Source organism: Pseudorca crassidens, chromosome 4 (genome assembly GCF_039906515.1).
Source record: "Pseudorca crassidens isolate mPseCra1 chromosome 4, mPseCra1.hap1, whole genome shotgun sequence".
Classification (NCBI taxonomy): Eukaryota; Metazoa; Chordata; class Mammalia; order Artiodactyla; family Delphinidae; genus Pseudorca; species Pseudorca crassidens.
The window spans coordinates 146,078,264-146,102,500 of record NC_090299.1 but is presented as its reverse complement, the minus strand read 5'-3'; positions in this window follow the sequence as shown (position 1 = coordinate 146,102,500).

Here is a 24,237-nt window from a genome sequence, read left to right as displayed (position 1 = left end):
CAGTGCTTATATACAATTACCTGTCTTTAGTCTTGTCAGTGATGAATATTTATTTAGCTGGGAAGATTTGTAAGCAAAGTGTTGCATATGTGACCTGGTTTCTTTTTCTTGCTTATATTAATGTGAGAGGAAAGAGAGAAATCGAAGCAACTGCTAAGCAAAAAGGAACCAGAACTTGAAGATTTGGAAAAATCTCAACATATCCATATTGCAAAAAATGAGAAAGCAAGTTCTTGGAGAGGACACCAAGGGTGTGGCTGGACAGTCACTCCATAAAGAAATGACCCATGATTTTAATTAACAATCTCAGCAGAAGCCAGAAATAGGGATGGGATTATACCAGTTATACTGCTACTTTGAACTGAAAGGGACAGAGATAGGAAGAAATAAAGGAAGACTTTCAGACTCTGGAATTCTCCAGGATGGGACAATAGTCATCCAGCTGCCAGCATGCTATATCCTGTAAGAAAAGGGAAGAACAACCTTAAAGGCAATTTGGAAAGCATCAGGGCTACCACCAATACCACAGGCCCAGGAGTAAGGCCATTTCCTCCTTAGTTTCAGAGGGGGGCCCGCTTCTTTGGTTTCAGCAACCAGGCTGCCCTGCAGAGAGATGAGGCAGGTGAGGTCGCTGCCTCAGGGCTCTGGAAGTGATGCTGCCATCCCAGTGGGCCTGGAGGGCAGATCCTTGGGCCAAAGAGGTTTATTCTCAAACCTTAAGATCCCTTGGAATTTGCTTTGCTAGGTTTTGGACTTCTTTGGGGCCCGTTTCCCCTTTCTTCTTTCCTATTTCTCCCTTTGGGGATGGGAATGCCTATCCTATGCCTGTGCCACCACTGTATTTTAAAAGTGCATAACTTGGTTGGTTTCACAAGTTCACAGCTGGAAATTGTCTCAGGCTGAATCATACCTTAAGTCTCACCCACATCTGATTTAGATGATACGTAGATGATACTTTGGACTTGAAATGGATGCTGGAATATATTGAGACTTTTGGGGAGTTTGGTTTGGGATGAATGTATTTTGCATGTGAGAAGGACATGAATTTTGGGGAGCCAGTGGACAGAATGTTGTGATATGAATTTTGTCCATCTAAAAAAATTTATTTTGAAGCCTTAACCTCCTTCCTGACTCTGTTCGGAAACAGGGCCTTTAGGGAGATAATGTATGTTAAATGTGTTCATAAGGGTGGGACTCTTGTCTGATAGGATTGATGTCTTTGTAAGAGGAGGAAGAGATACCAGGGAGCTCTCTTTCTCTCTCCACAAAAGAAAGGCCATTTGAGGACCCGCAAGGAGGTGGCTCTCTTCAAGCCAGGAAGAGAGCGCTTATCAGAAACTGAATTCTGTTTGGTTCTTTTTTATGATTTCTCTCTTTTTGTTGCACTTTTTTCATGTATTGTTTTCCCAGTTTCATTGAGTTGCCTATCTTTGTTCTCTGGAGGCTCGCTGAATCTCTTTAAAATAATTATTTTGAAATCTTTGTTAGGCAATTCATAGATCTCCATTTTGGGAGACCAGTTACTGAAGATGTATTGTGTTCCTTTAGTGGTTTCATATTTCCCTGAGTTTTTTGTGTTCCTTGTAGCCCGCACTGGTGTCTGCTCATTAGAAGCAGCAGCACCTCTGTCAGACTTTATCTACTGGCTTCAGAAGGGAAAAACTTTCAGCTGTTGGTGGGCATGAGGATGCCAGCTGGGTGGCGTATGTTGTAGCACCAGGTCTGGGAGCATACAGGTTCTGTGGGTGCTGGATTCAGGGGAATGTAAGGGCACAAGTTCCGGGGGGCATGGCAGACACCTGGTTCAGAGGTCCATGAGGGCAGCAGGCCAGTTGCATGTGGGGTTTCTGGGTCCAGTGAGTGTGTGGTGGCACCTAGTCCCAAGGATGCGCAGTGGTATCTGCTGGGCGGTAGTTTATGGCGCTGGTGGTCGGTCGGGGTATAATAGTTCTGGCTCCAATAAAATGTGGCAATTGGGGCTCCTGGTAGCTCCAGAAGCTAGGGTTCTCTTTGGTGAAAACTGTGGGCTTAGCAGCAAAGACTCTGGGGGTCCCTGACAGTGGGTAGGGCTGCTGGGGTCCTCTTGCTCTCCTTTGTCCCGATGAGGGAACGTGAGGCTGAAGGGACTCATCATTGAGCTGTGCCAGCCTGGGGGATAGAGTGATGTAGTTAAAGTCAAACGTTTCCTTCTGCTCTCTCCCATATGCTTATCCTGGTTCTTGTCCTTCACTGGGTTGCTTCTTAACTGGTCTCTGGAGCTCTCCCAGAGCCATTTTTGTCCTGGAAGTGGTTAAATCATTGTTTAATCATTGTGGGGGACAAAATCTGGGACCTCCTAGCCCACCATCTTGCTGACGTAACTCCACCTGTTTTTTTTTCTATAGCAGGGAATCCTGTGGGCAAGACGCATTGCTGCACTTCCTTCACCATAAAATTATTTCCTTACTCAGAGGTTATAGATGTGAGAAACTGTAATGATGAATAAGGATTTCCACAAATTGCAGTGTTGGCAGAGACATCTTGAGTGAGGAAAGTAAATTTGTTTATAGAATACGCATCTATTCCTGTGTCAAAAATGACTGCTGCCTTCCTGATGGAAAGTTCTGTATTTCAGCCTCTGGTTCTGCTGGGGATAGTTCTACATCAGGGGCTTAATTTTAACCTGTGCTGTTGGCAGTTGGCCTTTCTCCCAGATCCATGGCTACTTTGTATATGTGCCCATTGAGCAAAGACCAGGGTGATGGAGCTACAAAGGAATTTGAATCTCATTACGTTCCTGGAAGTGGTAAGTGATTGTGAGCGGTGCCGAGAAGAACTGGCCTCCCTTGTGAGACAATGGACCAAGAAAATCATTTAAAGTTTATGAACCCTTTATAGATAATTTGGAAAATACCAGAAAGCATGTGGAGGAAAAAAATTAAGGATGGTTCTATAATGGCCAAGCATTTATCTATACATTGTTGGATGGATTTTTAAAAATTATGAAAAGAAACCCTAGGTTTTGAAAATAATCATTTCCCAAAGCTACGATTTTACCTACATTTTAAATATGTGGCTTTCACTGCTAAAGAGATGGTTCACAAAATTATATCTATGAATGCAAGCATGAGCATCTGCTGCGCATGGCTTGGAAACTGGCAATTAGCAGTAAATCAAAGGATTCAGGCAGCCTAATGTTAACATCATCATTAAAATGAACAAGAAGATTACATTGATCAAATAGGAAGAAGAGTACTTGAAACATTAAAACTATGGGCATTCCTACAAATTATTGCCTCAGAAGGCTATGTGATCATCTCTCCTTTTCAGCTAATTGCCGTCACTCAGATGATTTTATTGCTGCGTTGTAATTAAAGATTTAGGTTTAAAGTATTAAAATAGCAGCTTGTTTAAAAGGAACTATGCTTTTTCTCCATCCAGTTTTCTTCATTTGGATCTTAGACCCTGAGACTTTAAAACATCTTAGAATCCTTAGGAAGATACTCCTCAGAAAGAACCCTGACAACACGTCTTCGGTCACATCAGTGTACTTCAAATGACCTTTCACACAAGTCTTCAAAAACCTAGGGTCTCATCCTTCTATCACCATTGTTATTTAACACTGTTCTTTTAATCCTGGCCAAGGCAGTAAGCTCTAAGACAGAAATAAAGCATAAATAATAGAAGAAAGAGATAAAAAATTATCACTCTTTCACTAGAATATGCTATTTTCACATATGGAGCAATTGATCACGAAGGGATTGGTTGGCTTGGACAAGGTTTAATAGCTCATTAGTGAAAAATCTGGGTTAACAGAGCTGGGTTCAGAAACAAACAGTAGAGATAGACGTCTTGTGTGTGATTTATGATGCATAGAGATGATTACAGAAGAAAGAATGTTAAGGCTAATCTTCAGGCAGTTCTTTATTTTTCATTCAGTAAATTTTCTTTTGAGTGCCTGCTTATGAAGAAATCACTGTCTGGGGAGGGAGGGGTGGCCTAGGTAGATGCTATCCATCCCTACTCTTAAGTTGCCTTCATTCTAGCAGGGGTGCACATGTTTCAGATGTTTAATCAAATTAATTATGATTGTGATAAATCATTCCAGGCAGCAAGAAAGAGTGCTGAAAGCACACAAGAGAGGGGGATCTGCTTTCTTCTGCGAATTAGAGTAAAACCATGAAGCACAATCCCTTAAGCATTCGGGGGATCCAGATTTTTGTTTCTGTTTTTTTTGTGTGTGTTTTTGTTTGTTTGTTTTTTACTTTATCCTCTTGAAATAGAGGAAATGATACAATGTTACATTTAGACAAATTGGTGGTCACGGATAAAAATTATACTCTAAGTTTTTAAAACTATCATTGGGTAAAAAGCAAGATACAAGAACAGGAAAGTGGGATGAAAAGTAGATTCCATGTCTGCATCTCTATTCCTGCCCTGCAAAGTGGACACAGTGGGGGAAGATGGGGTGGGATGAATTGGGTGATTGGGATTGACATATATACACTCCCATGTGTAAAACAGATAGCTAGTGGGAAACTGCTGTATATCACAGGGAACTCAGCTCGGTGCTCTGTGGTGACGTTGCAAGGATGGGAGGGAGGTCCAAGAGGGAGGGGGCATATGTATACATATAGCTGATTCACTTCATTGTACAGCAGAAGCTAACACAACATTGTAAAGCAACTATACCCCTATTTAAAAAAAAAAAAAGTAGGCTCCATATTTATGAGGTTTTGGGCAAACAGAAGTTTGCTTTTGTCACCGTTAGCTCTCCCAGGAATCATCTCCTAAGCCATGTTCCTTAAGTAGCAAGCAGGCTGCAGGCCTCATGTCATCCTGAATCCTGGCCTTACTGTGTAAGCCGTCTATAACAACACACAGACCTCAGATAGCACTTCCCGGGACACGGCACAATCCCCTGTTGCATTTCTTCTGTGCTCCTTGGGCAAGAAGCAGACACACCTGAGAAATCAGACAAGGTGGATGGCGGTTCATTCAGATTCCAGCTGCTCGATCACTGTCATTGTCAGGCATTTCCATGCTTAAGCAAAGACACACTGGCGATGTTCGGATAAATCCAGAATACTTCTGCCTGTGTTGGCACCAAACCGTCCCTTCCTCTCCTGATTCAGACAGAGAAATGCTACGAATGTGGATATCAAGGTTTAGTAATCTGCCAGAAATAGTTAAAACACTTGCAAAATTAATGATGACCGCTATAACGCTTCAGAGCTGCTATGCCCCAAGGTATTGGTGTACTAGTGGCATATTATTTTTAAAAGAAATTTTAACAGCAGCTTTTTCATTTAAAAAAATGCTTCATGTCAATGAGAGGTAAATGTCACTTTCAGAAAATTGAGTATCTGTGCAATTGATTCGTTTGAATATCTGGATAGCTAAGTTTTCTGGAGTTAGCTGATTGGTTTATTAAAGTCACTAGATGGCAGTACTGACTAGTTAGTATGATATTACAGTTCAGATTCAGGTGTGTTTTAAATACCAAAACAAAAACAGGAAAATAGGAAACTGACTTCATTCACTGGTAACTCTGGGTGAGTGTATATCTTGGCATGGGGACACAGGCTTCCAAAGGTAATGCTGAAGCAGTGACAAGATGTCAAAGTTATAGGAGTACTAGAAATCTCCTCCAAAGTAAGTTGCAGTAGATAGAATAATATTTTTTATTTGTTTGGGGTGTTATAGTTTAGAAAGGACTTTCAGAAACATTTTTCTCATTTAATTCTCACATCAGCCTTGGGATTTAAGTAAGGGTGGTATGATTATCTTCATTTTACCAAAAAGCTACAGAGTCTCTTAGGCCAGAAGTCCTAAAGCACTAAGCCTCCTGGTAACATAGAATTGAGGTGGACCATCTCTATACCTCCTTGGCAAAATCTCACGGTTCCATCTTTTCCTTCTTTTGTTGCATTTGTTATGTGACTTGAATTTTATTATAGAAGGAACTGTTTAAATATTTTTGTGACCTAGAAAAGTAATTTATTGTTAGCTTTCCAAAATGCAGCCCTTGTTTTTCCTTTCTTTGCGGTACGCGGGCCTCTCACTGTTGTGGCCTCTCCCGTTGCGGAGCACAGGCTCTGGATGCGCAGGCTCAGCGGCCATGGCTCACCGGCCCAGCCGCTCCGCGGCATGTGGGATCTTCCCAGACCGGGGCACGAACCCGTGTTCCCTGCATCGGCAGGCGCACTCTCAACCACTGCACCACCAGGGAAGCCCTGCAGCCCTCTTTTCATTGAGGGATATCTATCGAAAGAAGCTGACCATATCTATTTCTTTCTGGGCCAGCTCATGTGAACTCTGCGGCTATGGAGGGCCCACTGTGAGCTAGGTAGCATGTTAGGTGCTAGTGGTGATAAGGAGAATGAGAGGCCTTAGAGCTGCTCGTGATCCTGCCAAGAAAAGAAGCAGGAAACCTCTGACAGTAACGCAATGTGACAAGTGCAGTATTAACAGTTTGAGCAAAATGCTGGGGAGCGCGGAGGCCTGAATGATTCATTCTGACTGGAGGGGAAGTATCCTGAACTGCCAAGATAAAAGAGATGGGGGGAAAAATGCTCTGATTTTAAGCCTTTTGTTCTGCCTTGGAGAAATATGGGGAGGGACCTTCAAGATGGCAGAGGAGTAAGACGCGGAGATACCACCTTCCTCCCCACAGATACACCAGAAATACATCTACACGTGGAACAGCTCCTACAGAACACCTACTGAACTCTGGCAGAGGACCTCAGACCTCCCAAAAGGCAAGAAACTCCCCACGTACCTGGGTAGGGCAAAAGAAAAAAGAATAAACAGAGACAAAAGAATAGGGACGGGACCTGCACCAGTGGGAAGGAGCTGTGAAGGAGGAAAGGTTTCCACACACTAGGAGCCCCTTCGTGGGCGGAGACTGCGGGTGGCGGAGGGGGAAGGCTTCGGAGCTGCGGAGGAGAGCACAGCAACAGGGGTGCGGAGGGCAAAGCGGAGAGATTCCCGCACAGAGGATCGGTGCCGACCAGCACTCACCAGCCCGAGAGGCTTGTCTGCTCACCCGCCGGGGCGGGCGGGGCTGGGAGCTGAGGCTCGGGCTTCGGAGGTCAGATCCCTGGGAGAGGACTGGGGTTGGCGGCTTGAACACAGCCTGAAGGGGGCTAGTGCGCCACAGCTAGTTGGGAGGGAGTCCGGGGAAAAGTCTGGACCTGCCGAAGAGGCAAGAGACCATTGTTTTGGGGTGCATGAGGAGAGGGGATTCAGAGCACCGCCTAAACGAGCTCCAGAGACGGGCATGAGCCACGGCTGTCAACTCAGACCCCAGAGACGGGCATGAGACGCTAAGGCTGCTGCTGCCGCCACCAAGAAGCCTGTGTGTGAGCACAGGTCACTATCCACACCCCCTTTCCGGGAGCCTGTGCAGCCCGCCACTGCCAGGGTCCTGTGATCCAGGGACAACTTCCCCGGGAGAACGCACGGCGCGCCTCAGGCTGGTGCAACGTCACGTTGGCTTCTGCCGCCGCAGGCTCGCCCTACATCCGCGCCCCTCCCTCCCCCCGGCCTGAGTGAGCCAGAGCCCCCTAATCAGACGCTCCTTTAAACCCCTCCTGTCTGGAGCAGAAGCCTGAGGGCGACCTACACGCAGAGGCGGGGCCAAAACCAAAGCTGAACCCCGGCAGCTGTGCGAACAAAGAAGAGAAAGGGAAATCTCTCCCAGCAGCCTCAGGAGCAGCGGATTAAGTCCCCACCATCAACCTGAGTCACCCTGCATCTGTGGAATACCTGAATAGACGATGAATCAACCCAAAACTGAAGTGGTGGCTTTGGGAGCAACTGTAGACGTGGGGTTTGCTGTCTGCAACTGACGTGTGTCTGATTTTTCATGTTTATCGTAGTATAGTTTTTAGTGCTTGTTATCATTGGTGGATTTGTTTACTGGTTTGGTTGCTATCTTCTTTTTTTCTATTTTATTTTAATAATTTAAAAATTTTTTTAATTTTAATTATTTTATTTTATTATTATTTTTTCTCCCTTTTATTCTGAGCCATGTGGCTGACAAAGTCTTGGTGCTCCAGCTGGCTGTCAGGTCTGAGCCTCTGAGGTGAGACAGCCGAGTTCAGGATATTGGACTACCAGAGGCATAATATCAATTATGTCTGGCCCCCTGTAATATCAATTGGCAAGAGCTCTCCCAGAGATCTCTGTCTCAACAGTAAGACCCAGCTCCACCCAATGGCCAGCAAGCTCAAGTGCTGGACATCCTATGCCAAACAACTAGCAGGACAGGAACACAACCCCACCCATTAGCAGAGAGGCTGCCTAAAATCATAATAAGGTCACAGACACCCCAAAACACACCACTGGATGCAGCCCTGCCCACCAGAAAGACAAGATCCAGACTCACCCACCAGAACATAGGCACCGGTCCCCTCCACCAGGAATCCAACACAACTCACTGAACCAACCTTACCCACTGGGGGCAGACGTCAAAAACGATGGGAACTATGAACATGCAGCCTGCAAAAAGGAGACCCCAAACACAGTAAGCTAAGCAAAATGAGAAGACAGAGAAATATGCAGCAGATAAGGGAGCAAGGTAAAAACCTACCAGACCAAACAAATGAAGAGGAAATAGGCAGCGTACCTGAAAAAGAATTCAGAGTAATGATAGTAAAGATGTCCAAAACTTGGAAATAGAGTGGAGAAAATAAAAAACATTTAACAATGTCCTAGAAGAACTAAAGAACAAACTTATCAATGATGAACAACACAATAAATGAAATTAAAAATTCTCGAGAAGGAATCAATAGCAGAATAACTGAAGCAGAAGAAAGGATAAGTAACCTGGAAGATAAAATAGTGGAAATAGGGCTTCCCTGGTGGCACAGTGGCTGAGAGTCCGCCTGCCAATGCGGGGGACACGGGTTCGTGCCCCGGTCCGGGAAGATCCCACATGCCGTGGAGTGACTGGGCCCGTGAGCCATGGCCGCTGGGCCTGCGCATCCGGAGCCTGTGCTCTGCAACGGGAGAGGCCACAGCAGTGAGACGCCCGCGTACCACAAAAAAAAAAAAAAAAATATATATATATATATATACATATATATATATATATATATATAGTGGAAATAACTTCCACAGAGCAGAATAAAGAAAAAAGAATGAAAAGAATTGAGGAATAAAGAAAAATAGAGAAAATAAAGAAAAATAAAAATTGAGGAATAAAGAAAAAAGAATGAAAAGAATTGAGACCTCTGGGATGATGTTAAACGCACCCACATTTGAATTATAGGGGTCCCGGAGGAGAAGCGAAAAAAAGGGACTGAGAAAATATTTGAAGAAATTATACTTGAAAACTTTCCTTGGACTTGGTGCTTTCACTGCCAAGGGCCCGGGTTTGATTCCTGGGCAGGGAACTAAGATCCCACAAGCTTCGCGGCATAGCCATACATACATACATACGTACATACATACATTTCTTCCCAAGCTATTACTTTTATTTTGAATTAATTTGGAATAATCCATTACTGAAAAAAATCATCCTGTTTTTGGTTTGGTTGCAATAATTTGATGGAGAGAATCCTTATGACTTCCATAAATAGTCAATACTATTCCTTCTGAATCTGAATAGGGTGGCCTACAGGCCCTAGGAGGTCTAGTCCCAGATACCTTTCTGGTCCCTTCTCCTACCGTTATACTCTTCCTTCTTTTCTTTGCCAACCACACTGATCTCCTTGCTTTCCTCAAGGAATGCCAGATATGCCCAGCTTCAGAGCATTTGCTCTCATTTTCCCTGAGTTTGGAGTGTTTTGCCCTCAGTTGTAGGAATGACTGGGCCTCCCACCTCCTTCAGGTCTTCACTCAGATGTTAACTCCCTGCATACTTTATTTAAAGTCGTAATCCTCTCACTACAACGCTTATCCTCCGCACTGCATTGCTTTTCTCCTTATCATTTACCTGGCACACTATTGTTAGGGGCATTTGTGGTACAGGCGAAGAAGTCTCTGGTCCCTAGCCCCAGTGCTTACTCTTAGGGTGACACAATGGGGGCCAGATCAAATGTCCTACATAAGAAGCTGGACACACCATAGGTGAGAGACCAGGAAAATTATAATACTTCTCTGCTTAGAAAGGGGAAGGAAGAAACTGTCCTCCTCCTTGGAAAAGTAATGAGACCAAATTATAACTTCAAACTTGGGTGTGTAAATAAAATCTCTTTGTGTCTCTGCTTTTCCAGCCTAAGAATATCTCCAAGTTCCTGGGCTTCCTTCCTCCTTGAAATCTAAATACTTAGGGAGGTAGCCTTCAGTCTTCCTGTGACCCTGGGGCACCTCTAATAAGCTGTATCAGAACAATTAACTAGACAGACTGCTACGGATCTAATTCTCATAGCCTATGAAAAATCTCAGGAGGCTGTTTCTTCACAGGAAGATTAAGAAATCGGGGTGGTTTTATCTCACTGCAGAGCTGCTGGTGAATGCTGGCTTTCAATGACTCTCTCAAAGGTTGTTGCTGTGTTTCATTGCTGATAGTCACACATGCAGGTTCTACCCAGGGTATCTGGAAAAGTGTGAATAATAATTTTTTTCCTGATCATGTTAAAATTGCTGTTCAGAATTTTATAGCATAAATGTAGAACCATGTCTTCACTACAACTCTGGGAATAGTAATAACAATATTCCTAGACTGTAATCTCTCTAAATGTTGATTGCAACTCTTCCTTCCCCGTTGTGCCATCAGTGGGAAACGTAGGCAGCGGGTCTCTGGATTGAGCGAGAGCTGTCTTATTTACACTGGAAATGTTTGTCCTTTTTCTGGTGTAGCTTGAGACTGGGGACACTGTAGCACAATGTTACTACATAGATTATAGGCAAGAGATGACATCGATCAGAAGGTTGGTTGCATTTTGAGGCAAACGTCTGAAACACTTCATAGAAGATGTGTTGTAGCCACACCTGGAGGACTGCCTGATATGTAGCATGAAGCCTGCAGAGAGGATGGGACAGCTGCCCTGGATTCCAGCAGCGCAGGGCACTCAGGGTAAAGGAAATCTACTGCCACTTTCCTTGGGTTCTGTAAACCAAAGAGGGAACCTGAAGTCAATAACAGTTGAAATATGGAAGAGTGAGGGATAACCCGTGGCCCACACAAATGGCTCATGCCCAAAGGTCATGGTGGACCTTTGGTAGCTCAGAGCCCTGAACTTGTCCAGTGTGTGCTATGAGTGAGACTCACTCAGTGTGGACACATTAGCATCATTCTGGCAGCCCAGTCTTGTGTGATACCAGCAAATAAGTTCCATGCTGGCTAGTGAGAGTGGTCCTATCATCAGGTCACTTCCTGAAACTGGGCCAAGGGACCCCTGGATGCCTCCATAATCAATCTCATACATTGTCATAGTGGTGCTGGTGGTAGAGTTGTACAACACCCTGAAGGAGGAAAAGGGGGACCAGTGACCACAGATGTCCTGGTCTGCATCACCACCCTGATGTTACTGCTGACCCTGGCTCATCCCAGGCACTGGAGAGAGTTCTTTAGGTTGCGGAAGTTTCCTTTTATTCCAAGTTTGTTGATTATTTTTATCATGGAGGGATGTTGAATTTTGTCAGATGCTTTTTCCGTGTCTACTGAAATGACCACATAGTTTTTATCCTTTATTCTACTGATTGATTTTGGTATGTTAAGCTAACATTGGATAGATTCCACTGGTTCATGGTTATATAATCCTTTTTATATGTTGCTGGGTTTAGTTTGCTAGTATCCAGTTGAAGAATTTTGTGTCTATATTCATAAGAGATATTAGTCTGTAATTTTCTTCTCTTGTAGTGCCTTTGGTGTTGGTGTTGGCATTTGTATCAGTGTAATGCTGGCATCATGGAATGAGGGAAGTGTTCCCTCTTCTGTTGTTTGGAAGAGTGTGCAAAGAATTTTTCTTTAAATATTTGGTAGAATTTATCAGTGAAATCATCTGGAGCTGAGCTTATTTGGGGGGGAAGTTTTATTACAGATTCAATCTTTTAACACATTATAGATCTTATAAATTTAAAAAAAATTCTTGAGTCATTTTTTGGTGGTCTGTGCCCTTCTAAGAATTTAGACTAAATGTAACCTTTAATCAGAGGGAGGACTGTACAGAGGGAGGCCTGTAATTTGTTCTCCTTTTCCAAGTGTCTTAAGGTGGAATGCAAGTATATTGATTTGTAATCTTTCTTCCTTTGTCATTTTGTGAGTTAATTTTTATTCATCTCAAGTTACTTTCTAGGTTCTCTTGTGATTTCTACTTTGCCCTATTGGTTGTTTAGGGGTATGTTGTTTAATTTCCATGTAGTTGTGAATTCTCCAAAATTCTTCAGCAGTTGATTTCCAAATTCATTCCATGCTGATCAGAGAACATGTTTTCAATATTTTATGTATGTTTTCAATACTTTTGTATGTTTTCAATACTTTTTAAATTTATTGAGGCTTGTTTTATGGCCTAACATGAGGTCTCTCCTAGAGAATACTCAGCGTGTGCTTGAAAAGAATGATATTCTGTTGTTCCTGGGTGGAGGGTTTTATAGATGTCTGTTAGGTCTAGTGGTTTATAGTGTTGTTCAAGTCATCTATTTCTTTATTCATCTTCTGCTTCATTGTTCTATCCATTATTAAAGTCTCCAGCTATAGATTAACTGTGTACATCTTTAATTCTGTCAACTTTTGCTTCACATATTTTGACGCTCTGTGTATGTGTATATATGTGTATATATATATATATGTATTTCCAGTTGCTATATCTTCCTAGTTATTTGACCCCTTTATCATTATAAAATGTCTTTCTTTATCTGTAGTAACTTTTCTTAATTTTAAAGTCTATGTTGTCAAGTATTAGTATATATCTTCCAGTTTGATTTGGTTGTTGGTTGAATCTTTTTCCATCCTTTCACTTTCAGCCTGTTTGTATCTTTGATTTACCAGTGTTTTCCTTATAGACAGCATATAGCTGTATCTTGTTCTTTTATCCAGCCTGGTGATCTCAGCCTTTTGATTGGATTGTCTAATATGTTCATACTGAATGTTATTATTGACATAGTTGAATTTACATCTATCTTACCTTTTGTTTTCCATATGTCTTATGTCTTTTTGGTTCCACTGTTCCGACTTCACTGTTTTCTTTTGTGTTAAGTGAATATTTTCTAGTGTAACACTTTAACTCCTTTAATTATATTTCAAAATTTATTGAGTTAATTTCTTAGCGGTTGTTCTAGGGCTTATGATATGCATCCTAACTTATCAGAATCTGCTTCAAACTTATACCAACTTAATTCCAGTGAGATACAGAAATTTTACCTCCATATAGCTTTACTCCCTCTTCCTTTTTTGTGCCGTTATTATTGCATATATTACATTTATATATGCTACAGATCCAACAATACCTTTTTATAATCGTTACTTTATTAATTCTATGCCTTTTAAAGAAGTTGAGAGAGGAAAGGACAGCAAAAATATATTCATAGAGTTCGTTATGTTAACTTTCTTTTTTTTTTCTACCATTTCTTGTTCTCTTCATTTGTTCCTATGGATTCAGGTTACCATTTGGTTACATTTCCTGTCAACGTAGCTTTGTTCCCACACATTCTTTGTGATGTTATTGTCAAATATATTATATTTCTAGATGTTATTGTTCCATGACATAATTATATACCTATTGTTTTACACAATTGCTTTTGAAATCAGCTAATGGAAGAAAGGAAAAGAAATATACAATTATACTGTGTTTTATAATTACATCATTACCTTATTGGTATTCTTTGTTTTTTATATGTGGATATGAATTTGTCTCTGGTTCCACTTGCTTTCAGCCTGAACAATTTCTTCAGTACTTCTTGTAGAGTGAGTCCAGTAGCAACAAATTCTCAGTTTTTGTTTTCATGGGAATGACTTTATTTTGCCTTCATTTTTGAATGTTAGTTTTGCTAGATATAAGATACTTGGTGGATAGTTATTTTTTATTTTTTCCTTTCAGCCCTTGGAATATGATATCCCACTGCTTTTCGGCTTCCATTGTTTCACAGGTAAAGTTAGCTTTTAGCTTATTAGGGCTCCCTTGTGGGTGATGAGTCTGTTTCTCCTACTGCTTTCAGGATTCCTCTTTCTCTTTGCTTTTCAACATTACCACTAGGATCTGCCTGGATGTGGATCTCTTGTATTTGGTTATTGAGCTTCTTGGATGTGTAGGTTCATGTTTTTCATCAAACTTGGTAATTTTTCAGCCATCATTTCTTCAAAATATTTTTTAGCTCTTGTCACTTTCTCCTCTCCTCTGATACTCTCATTACACAAATGTTGGTAAATTTGATACTGCCCTCTCATTCTGTGAGTCTGTTCATTTTTTTTTGTTCTTTTTTCCTCTCTTCTTGAGATGGTTCTTCAAGTTTGTCAGTTCTTTCCTCTGCCAGCTCAAATCTACTACTGGGCAACTCTAACAAATTTTTCACTTTGGTTATATACTTTTCATATAATATGTATGTTTGTATATTTATTTATTTATACACATATATAAATATATGTAGTTTAATATATATATAATTTCTGTCTCTTTATTGATGTTCTCTATTTAATCAGATATTGTCATCATACCTTTGTTTACTTATTGAAGCATGGTTTCCTTTGTTCTTTGAACATATTAATAGTAGCTTCTTGAAGTCTTTGTTTGCTAAGCTGAACATCTGGACCCTGTCAAAGGCAGATTCTGTTGCCTGCTTTCTTTCCTGCTTATAGATCACACTTCTCTGTTTCTTAGAATGTCTTCTAATTTTTGTTGTAAACTGGACTTTTTAGATAATATATCGTAACATTTCTGGAAATTGATCCCTCCATTCTGAGGCTTTTTGTTGTTGTTTGCTTGTTTAATATTTTAGTGATTTGGCTAGATTATTTTAGTGAAGTCTTGTTCAGCCTGACCCTCTTTGAGAGATACTGTAGCCCTGGACTGAGAGTTGGGTAGAGGAATCCTCATCTTCTTGGCCACATTCATGCAAAGTGGAGTTTCCATTCTACTTGGTGGAGGGATGGGGAAAAGGGTTATGGTTCAAATGTTACACACTCTGGTCATTCTTACCAACATTCAATAGATTTTATTAAATGAATGTTTCTTCATTTGCTATATGCCTGTAGGATAATTTAGAGACACTTTAATGGTATTTTAAAAAGTAATTTTCAGCAGTTATGGTTGTTTTGTAGTAAAAAGTTTCTGCAGAGCTGCTCACATCACCATTATAGATGTTGTCTCCTCACATGATATTCAACCAGTAATAGAAGTTAAACTTCATTGAACAGTTAATATTGCTAGAGAGAAGTCCAGGAATTTTACATGTTGTAACTCGTGGAATTTTTGCCTCAAGTTTATGAAGTAGTTACTACTGTGGTCTGCATTTTATAGATAAAGAATCTGAGGGGCACGGAGTTTGAGTATCTTACACAAGCTGTTGAGTAGAGAGCAAGATTTGAATCCAAGCAAGCAGTCTGCCTCCTAAGCCCAAGCTCTCAACCCTTACACTATTTATTACCATTGCTCAAATAATTCAAAGCCTCAAATTTGCTGACACTCTGCACACGATCACACCGGGCCCCCTTCATATTATAACCAAATACTTGTTCCCACAGAATGAAAGTCCTTCAAATGACTTGTATGGCTCCTGACCCACTCAGAAATTAGAATTTTAAAATATGTACAAAATAGTCTTTCTTCCTTCATTTCCTCTTATTCTTCTCAGCCCACCCAAAGCCCAACCACATGTGTGGTTTGGTTCCTTCTTTAGCATCTACAATGGGTCACCTTCCTATTGAATTGGTGGAACTTCTTAATCACTTCCAGTGGTGATTAAGTCTAATTTTATATCTTCATGTATCTTAAATCTAAAATTCTGCAGGGTAAACAGGTTACCGTACAACTCAGAACCAGAGTTTTCTTTGTAGCTTACTTCTTAACCTCTGCTTCCTTCAGAAAATAGCATTTTCAGAGCTGAAGTGATGCTCCCAAGGTCTAAAAACATTTTAATAAAAATGTGTGTTCAATGTTTGGAACTGAATTGTGTCCACTCCCCCAGAATTCATCCCCTATGGGACTAATCCCCAATATGACTATATTTGGAGATAAGGATTTTAGAAAGGTATTAAGGTTAATTGGGGTCATGAGGATGGGGCCCAAATCTGATAGCACTGATGTCTTTATAAGAAAAGGAAGAGACATCAGAGATTGCTCTCTCTCTCTCCACACATGCACAGAGAACATGTGAGGACCCAGAGAGAAGATGGCCATTTACATGTCGAGAAAAGTGGCCTCATCAGAAACCAGCCCTGATGGCATCTTGATCTTGGACTTCTAGCCCCCAGAAATCTGAGAAAATAAATTTTTGTTGTTTAAGCCCCAAGTCTGTGGTATTTTGTTATGGCTACTCTGGCAAACTAATACATTAACCTTACCCATATTATTTGGAAGGCAGCTATGCTTACCACTGTATCACCACCGCCAGCTACTCTTATTATTTGAAGGAAATTGGGAAACGGAAAGAGAGCTGAGAGGAAAAAAAAAAGACAAAGCTTTGTTGTTTTAGCTTCATTAGGCTATCGTTCAATCTTTGCCATCTCTTTGGAGTCTACCACCTGTCAGCTTAAACGTGATTTGAACAAACCTCCCATTAACGATGTACCTACATGGGGCAGGCGTTTGAAAGTCCACTCTCATACAAATGGCTTTCTCTTAAAGCAGCATCCAAACACTGCTACCTCATGGGAAAAGTCAGGTATTTATTGTGGTATTTACTCCAATCTCTAGGTTTCCCTGAGCTTAATTTTCTCTTTAGGGCCTCAATGTGTAGGCTCTCTTTAGGGCGTAGCCTGCACACTGGCGGGAAGACGTGGGAAGAGAAGCCAAGATTTGGGACTTTCTTTTGCCTTGAAATTGCCAATCCACGTTCTTTTCTTATTATTTTTCGAATTCCAGATGAATCCTAAGGCTTTTTATCCTTGTGTCTGTTGACATCCTAGGCCTGAACCCTCAGATGTCATAGGAAATGCAATGACTTATGCCATGAACTCTTCCCAGAACCTTTGCTTTTCCCAGCCTCTTAATCTCCCAGGTCCTAATAACTTCTCTCATCATGATGTCAGCTTACATCTCACTGTGGCTACCTGTTTTGCCATGCAATGGCCTGAGTGACCCTCTGAACTTGGACTTGGATCTCAGCTCTAGATGAAACCAAAATATGCAGGGAAAACACTTTGGTCTGAGGCAAGGAAACTTTCACCCTCCAACAACCAGCACCACCACCAGCCTAAAATCTGCCTGTGACCTTTGAGGGGGACTGCTTTCCCCAATCAAAACCAGATCTCACACCATGCAGTTTATAGCCCATCAAGACCGTGACGCACTAGCATCTTGAAGTGCAAAACTCTGACTGTCCAACTCTATCTTTGCTAAGACTAGTGAGAGGTAGAATAATTTTTGACATAGTAATTCATAGTTTTTCTTATATTTCCTTATTCCCATCCTCTGCCTTCAAAAAACCGTCAGACTCTAAGCTTCTTTGGCCAATGGGAGGTTTGTGGCATGGTAGAAAACAGAATTTACATGCAAAAATGCAAGACATATCATACCTTGACTTTTTTTTTTTTAGTCTAATCCCTCTGAGGAGATTGTGGTAGGTCTTCTCCGAAGGTGAGCAAGAGAACCTTGGAGGAATAAGAATCTCCTTCAGGAGAAGAGTGATTCTCTGAGATGGGGAGATGGTGAAATCTCTGGGCTTCTCGAATGGCACACATACATGCCTTGCTCCTTTTTGGGACCCCCATGTAGCTGGTAGAGAGAGGAATGGCTGTGTGATTTCCCAAAGAATCATTTGCTCTACACAGGAATGAGAGCAGTAGACTTGCAGAATTTGGGAGACAGTGGTACAATGGAAATCTCCATGGTAACTGGCATAGATGCTTTACAATTGGAAGGGTCTCCAGAATGCCTTGTTGATGATAAAACCATGAGGGTCATTACACTAAAATAATTAAGGTTCACTTTCAAACCAGACTGGCCAGGTGAGGATTGACTTATGAAATCAGGTTGGGTTATTGTTAATAAACATATTGGACTCTTTCTTATTGAGATTATAACCTGAGATTTCTGTGTACTCTCTGGAACTTCACCCATATATGCAGCTGTCCCTACAGTTTGGCATTCCTAAACAATCCAGATTCAGACTTAGCAAGGAATCTCAAGCCTTATCAGTATGAGACCTTGACTTATTCTGCAAGAAACACTGTCAAATTCCTCGCAGCTGCAGGTATCACCACTAGAGGCCTCCCTAAAGAGGAAGCTTCACTGTTGGTGGGGACTTCATCTTCTAAAGTCCTGATCACTGAACATGTACTCAGTTTGGTCAGATGAGGTAGAATAGTGGTGTTGATTAATATTTGGAAAGAGTAAAAGAGAAAGAAGAAAAAAAAAGTGAGGGGAGGATGAAGAAAACGAGAGAATGTGAATATGAACCTACATGTAAACTTTGAGTTTTAAACCCAGCACATCACAGACTGTTTATCCCCATGCTACCCAAACCCTCTAGAGTATTGCCTTGGCTTCTGGTGCATCTTTGGGAAGAGATGGAGGAATTCTGAACACCCTCTGGGGTAGTAATGCCAAAAGTATTTGACTCTCTCCTTTAGTAGATGGTAAGCAAATGCAACCCAAAACCAGACATGGAGTTTTATTCAGAGACATATTTGCAGTACCTACCACATTTCTAGACATACAGTAGGTACCAGAAATTTTTGTTGAGTGAATGAAGGAGCCATATCTTCAACTGTTGTCACAACAGTGGGACAAGATGAAGGAGCTGAATAATTTAAATGAGAGGTGGTAAGAAATAACGCACCATAGTTTTCTAAGGCACCAGGGAAACTGCTTCAGTCTTATGCCTTTTCTCCACATTTTCTTGTAGACTTTGGTGGAGAGTGTGGATCTCCTGGGTTCAAGTCGTGGTCTTGCCACTTACGAACTTTGCGACTCTGTGCTCTCTGGACCTGAGTTTCTTCTGTAATAAAGTAAGTGCATTGTTGTAAAAACCAGATAAAATAGTACCTGTGGAAATAGGTTATAAAGTAAAAGATATCATATGGTGTTAAGGTGACATTACCACAAATATCAGTGGTTCTTTCTTTACTGTTGAACTAAAAGACCTGATAAAACAAATATTTTTTAGGAGCATCTAAATATGTTTGTATGGTACTTACACACACACGAACACACACACCATCACAAACACACATCCCGTCCCTCATTCCTCCCCCATACCACACATACATCACAGCTCTGAAAACATTACATTTCTTTCCATATGGCTGGCAACATCTGGTGATTAACAGTTAAATAAAATTAATGAGACCTTCCATTTTTATTAGTCACGTAGTCATCCATTGGAAGCAATAACGTTTTCCAAAAGATCTCTGTTTTCTAATTCCCTTAAGTTCCAAGTTTCCCTGGCTGACCTGGCTTTGAACTGTGCTCCCTTGTAGATAAAAGGAAGGTATTTGGCTTCTTACAAAGAGCTAACCTTTCCCTATGCATCTCATTGCAAGACTTCTACTCATCCCCACTGTGCTTGCTATAAATCAGAGGCCCTTCTGCTTTGATGTTTACTTCTTTTTATTTCTTTATTTCTTTTTTGTCTATAACACCAAATATTCTATTTGTGTGTGTGTGTGTATTACGTGTGACAAGCTTGTTCTATAGTGAATGCTAATGACTTTCTTAGCCACGGGCATTTTATTGTGATAGCCTCATGTTTAAATTGAAAGATAATTTATACTCCACCATGCCCTGGCAACATCCATTGATACCAATATGGAAATAGTGTGGAATTGGACATTTTCTTGTGACATATTGCTTAATAAGTTATAAGCATTAGCCTATCAGATCTGACAGTGGTACATAAATGACAACCTAAACAACCATTTACAATATCAGGTGGGTTATGGTTCAGCATGAATATTTATTATGATTTAATATGAATACTTAATATCCAGTATAAAAGGATTTATATGTCATTACCAGTAGAATTAAAGGCGCTTTGGTGATTTTAACATTTAAAAGTCATAGAGTTTAACAGCTTCACTGGGATCTTCATATTCTAAATGATTGATTTTAAAGCGCTGTAGGTTTGAAGAGGTGACTAGCAAACTCATTTCAATTGCATTAAACTACAAAGAAAATGAATCCTTAGACACCATCTGGTGATTTATCAAAACAGATAAGAACATTTTCATGCTTACTGTTTCAAATGAAATGAATGCAAAGTAAAAATTTTCTCTTAATACAGTAGGTAAAAATATGCTAATTATTTTTCTTACTTTTAAAATTCTTCCTTCTCCATCAGACCACGAGTATTATTTAATACTTACTAGCATCCAAGAAGAGATCTTAAAATTCCCTAACTCATTTGCCCCATCTGAGCAACTTGGCCATGGTTATGCCAGCTGGGCACCCTGAAATCCAGCTTTCTGGCTTCCTTTCATATGCCATTCTGCACTTCCATTGGATTGAAAGCAGAAATAAATTTGGCGATGTTACAAGTCTCTGAGATCTTGGAATTTGGCCGATTTTTAAGTGATTTGTAGGTGTCATGGGTGGCTCAACATAATAAAAAAATAACAACTGCAATGTATATAATACTTTATAAAGGACTTTTCACATTCAGCGTATTCCTAGATTCTTATAACCATTCTGTGAAGCAACTATCAGTGCTCTCATTTTCTTGGTGAAGAAATTTAAGCTCAGAGCAGTTTAATAAATTGTTCGCAGTCAGAGAGCAAGTGAGTAGCAGGGTTGTGATTCAGTCATAGCACCATTGGTTACATAGTTGATATTCTTTCCACTGCCCCATTTTTACCTTGCAACCTGGGGTCATTAAAAAAATGTAGTGTTTATAATTACCTTGGGAGACTCTATGTCCTGGTATGTCGAAAAGAATCCCTGTGTCCATGTAAAAAATGTGAAAAATAACCTGACCCTGTTGCCTTATGTTCTGAATTCTTGAGTGAGGCCTGCTGACCAGGAGTTGCAGTAAGTGAAAGCATCTAGGGAAGGATGCGAGTTTATCCTGGCTTGGAGCAGGGTGTGCACCTTGGATGAAATGGCAGAAAAGAGCTAAAGAAATTGCGAGGAGATGATGCTCTATAATTGTCCAAATTTGCTTTCTTAAACTGTGAAGACTGAACATACTAGATAAAAGAGCTATACAAACTACAAATGGCAACTGGGCCTTTTAGCAATAACACTGTTAGAGAAAGAAAGACCTAGAGAGAGAGGGTGAGTATTAAGATTATCATCTTGTGGCAGGGATGGAGGTAGAGAAATAAATGCTCAGACCTTTAAAGAGAAAACAATAATTCTGCATCTACATTATTGTCCACTGAGGTTTGAATGCCAGAAGTTCTGAGCCAAGAAAGAGATGGCTTGGGAGATGGAGTATTAGTAATCTACTACTAATTACCACAAACTTTCAAGGTTTAAAGTAACAATGTTTATTATTTCAGAGTTTCCATGGGTCAAGAATTCTGGTGCAGCTTACCTGGATGGCTCTGGTTCAGGGTCTCTAATGAGGCTGCAGTCATCTCAGTGCTTGACTGGGGAGAGCGGATCTTCTAAGGTGGCTCACTCACATGGCTGTTGGCTGGAGGCCTCAGTTCCTTGCCCTATGGGCCTTTCAGAGGTCTGCTTCAGTGTTTTCATGACACGCAGTTGGCTTCCCCCAGAATGAGTAATCTAAGAGAGGGCCAGGCAAAAGCTACAATGCCTTTTATGACCTAATCTGGGAGATCAGTCATTGTCACTCCCGCCACATTCTACTTGTTAGAAGTCAGTCACTAAGTTTGGTCCACACTCAAGGGGAGAAGAATTTGGCTCTACCTTTTCAGAGGAGGACTGAAAAAGGATTTGTGGGCATATTTGAAAATTATTACAGATGTGTTAGATTGTGTGTGTGTGTGTGTGTGTGTGTGTGTGTGTGTGTGTGAGAGAGAGAGAGAGAGAGAGAGAGAGAGAGGGAGAGAGAGAGAGAGAGAGATTTAATGCTTAGAATTAGAAAAGGGACTTGAGACAGCACCATGTCCCAAACCCTCATTTGACAGAAAAGAAAACAGAGTGAGTTTCAACAATTTCACCAAAACTCATGACTGTTACTGGCAGAGATGGGGCAAGATCCCTATTTGTCTGGATCCGAGACTCCCACTTTTTCCATTTCCAAATATATGGGCTTAAAAAATATTTTAATCTAGTTTTTCTGTGCATTTGGAAGAGCATAAACATTTGCTAAATTAGTTTTAAGGTGGCCTAGAAAACTTAATGACAAGTCTCCACGGTCAGACAGCAAGGCTAAAGCAGCCAGAACAAGGAGTAGCAATACATCCCTTCTTCCCTGTTCCATCAGCAGAGGAGGTGTCCAACGAGGCTGACCATGCAATACATGGTGCTAGGATAACAACCAAAAGTCTTACGTCCTCTGCTGAAGCATCTGCTGACTTCATTTCCCCAACAAGTAAAACCGATGGCCCCTTCCTCTGTGTTTTCACCGTACATTCTTCTGTTTCAGGAACCCTAAAACTTCGTGTCGCCTTTCTTTTTACATGTCTACTTCTTCTGCCTTCTAGAACCTGGGCTGTGTCCACTCATTCTGTATTCCCAGTACCTCGCACAATGATTGGTTCATAATAGGCACAATGATAACATATAATGACAATGAGAGCATTGTTTTATGAAATTCCTGAGTGCATTTGTCATTTAAAAATAGTTGACATTAATCTAGCTCTTAAAAAGGGGCAAGTTTTGTTTGTTATAGGATTTTCTACTGTGTGATCACAGGTTACACAACTTCCTAGCCAGATTACACATTTAAAAATGTATGTATGTATGTATTTAGATAGAATTGAAGTGTAATGCGTAAGCTTAAGGTATACAGTATACTGATTTGATACATTTACATTGCAATGTGGTTGCCACTGTAGCATTATATAGCGCTCTGTCGTGTCACGTATTATCATTTCTTCTAGCGATGGGAAAAATAGAGATCTAGTCTCTTGGCAAGTTTAATGGTTATAGTACAGTTTTGCTATCTATCAGCTGATATATAAGAGTTTGGGACAAGTTCTTATATGGAAATCAAGTAATATCATTTTTCTTAGTTGGCTTCTCTGTTTGTGGCACCTGTGGCCCAGTTGAAAGTGACCTAGAGAGCAGGCACCTGACAATGTCTTCTAGTGAACTTCTCTTGTGTAATTAATTGTGAGACACAAAGCTTGTGCTACAGAAGAATATGGCACTAATCTTGAGCACCATTAGGTGTCCTCTGTCACTTCTTCTAGTCTGTTTCCAATACATTTTCACTTGACTTCCATCCTTTTGTAATTTCTGTAAGATTTCACAAGCCAGATATATTTTAATGATTTTTAAAATAATCACCCGTAGAAAAGGCTGATAAAGGCACAATTAAACTTGGGGACCAGTCTGAATTAACTGAGAAGGTATGTTAAAATCATGAGAGATGTTCACATTCTGAAAAGAAGTTTTGTGAATTATTAAAACTTTTCTTTTAGTGACATATTTTTCCCAGCAATTTCCCCAAATGGCTTTTACTTTCTCCCCCTTATGGCCAGTCTATTTCCTCCCCGTATTTATACATTTATTTATCCACAGAGATGAAGAAAAAGGGCCATCTCCATTTAAACTGAACTGTGTGTATTTCATGTTCTTGGCTTTGAAAATTGCCTTTCATTCTGTATGCTTTTGCAGAAATACAAATAATTGGAAACTGCTGTAAGTTGAAAGTACATCTAAGTATTTTATAAGAGCAAAGGATAAAACATTGTAGTAAGAGCTGGCTGCTCATGGGCAAGTAATGTTCACTAAGCATCTTAAAGTTATGTTTTCCACATTTCTCTAAAGACAATTTTAAATTATGGATTTGGAATAGGATACCCCACTTTTTTGTTAACATCTTTATTGGAGTATAATTGCTGTACAGTGTTGTGTAGTTTCTGCTGTATAACAAAGTGAATCAGCTATATAAATATGTATATCCCCATATCCCCTCCCTCTTATGTCTCCTTCCCACCCTCCTTATCCCACCCCTCTAGGTGGTCACAGAGCACCGAGCTGATCTCCCTTTGCCATGCAGCTACTTCCCACTAGCTATCTATTTTACATTTGGTAGTGTATATATGTCAATGCTACTCTCTTACGTCGTCCCAGCTTA